Raw genomic sequence first — 671 nt, 5'->3', positions numbered from 1 at the left:
AATTTCTATACAAAATTTCACAATAAAAAATGTAAAAAATGCATACTTACGGCTTTTCACTCACGGCCTCGATTGAAACGTAGAAATTGGCCATCTTGCGGAGGTTTCTTTTTGCGAGAGCTGATGACCACTATTCTGAGTCGTTCCAACTGTGGAATGATCGCACCCGCGCAAAAATGCTACGTAATATAGAATCAACCCCCTCCCTTTAATTATTCATATAATTTTGTTAAGAGGGGGAACCCCCTCCCCTCTTCGCATTTTATCAAACGTGAACAAATTTAAACAAAAAAAACGTGTCGCGACGCGTTCGTTGTGGCAAAGGTGGGAACGCGTACACATGAAAAACATGAAAGCATGAACATGAAAAACATAAAAACATGAAAACATGAACATGAAAACGTGAAAACGCGAACGTAAAACATGAAAACGTTGACATAAAACGTGAAAACGTGAACGTAAAACATGAAAACGTGAAAACGTGAATGTGAGATCATGAAAACATGAAAATGTGTATAAAAAACATGAACGTAAGACAGTACGTAATGGTGGAAGGGAAAAGAATAAATATCATATTTCAGCGTACATATCGCGTGTGTTTTATTTACGATTATGCGACCACCAATTGTACAGTTTGAATACATTTTGCAACGCGCAATGAGCATTGTGAT

Source organism: Wasmannia auropunctata, unplaced genomic scaffold, assembly GCF_000956235.1.
Source record: "Wasmannia auropunctata unplaced genomic scaffold, wasmannia.A_1.0 LD336111.1, whole genome shotgun sequence".
NCBI classification, from domain to species: domain Eukaryota; kingdom Metazoa; phylum Arthropoda; class Insecta; order Hymenoptera; family Formicidae; genus Wasmannia; species Wasmannia auropunctata.
The sequence above is the reverse complement of the archived record's forward strand: the minus strand, read 5'-3'. Positions refer to the sequence as shown.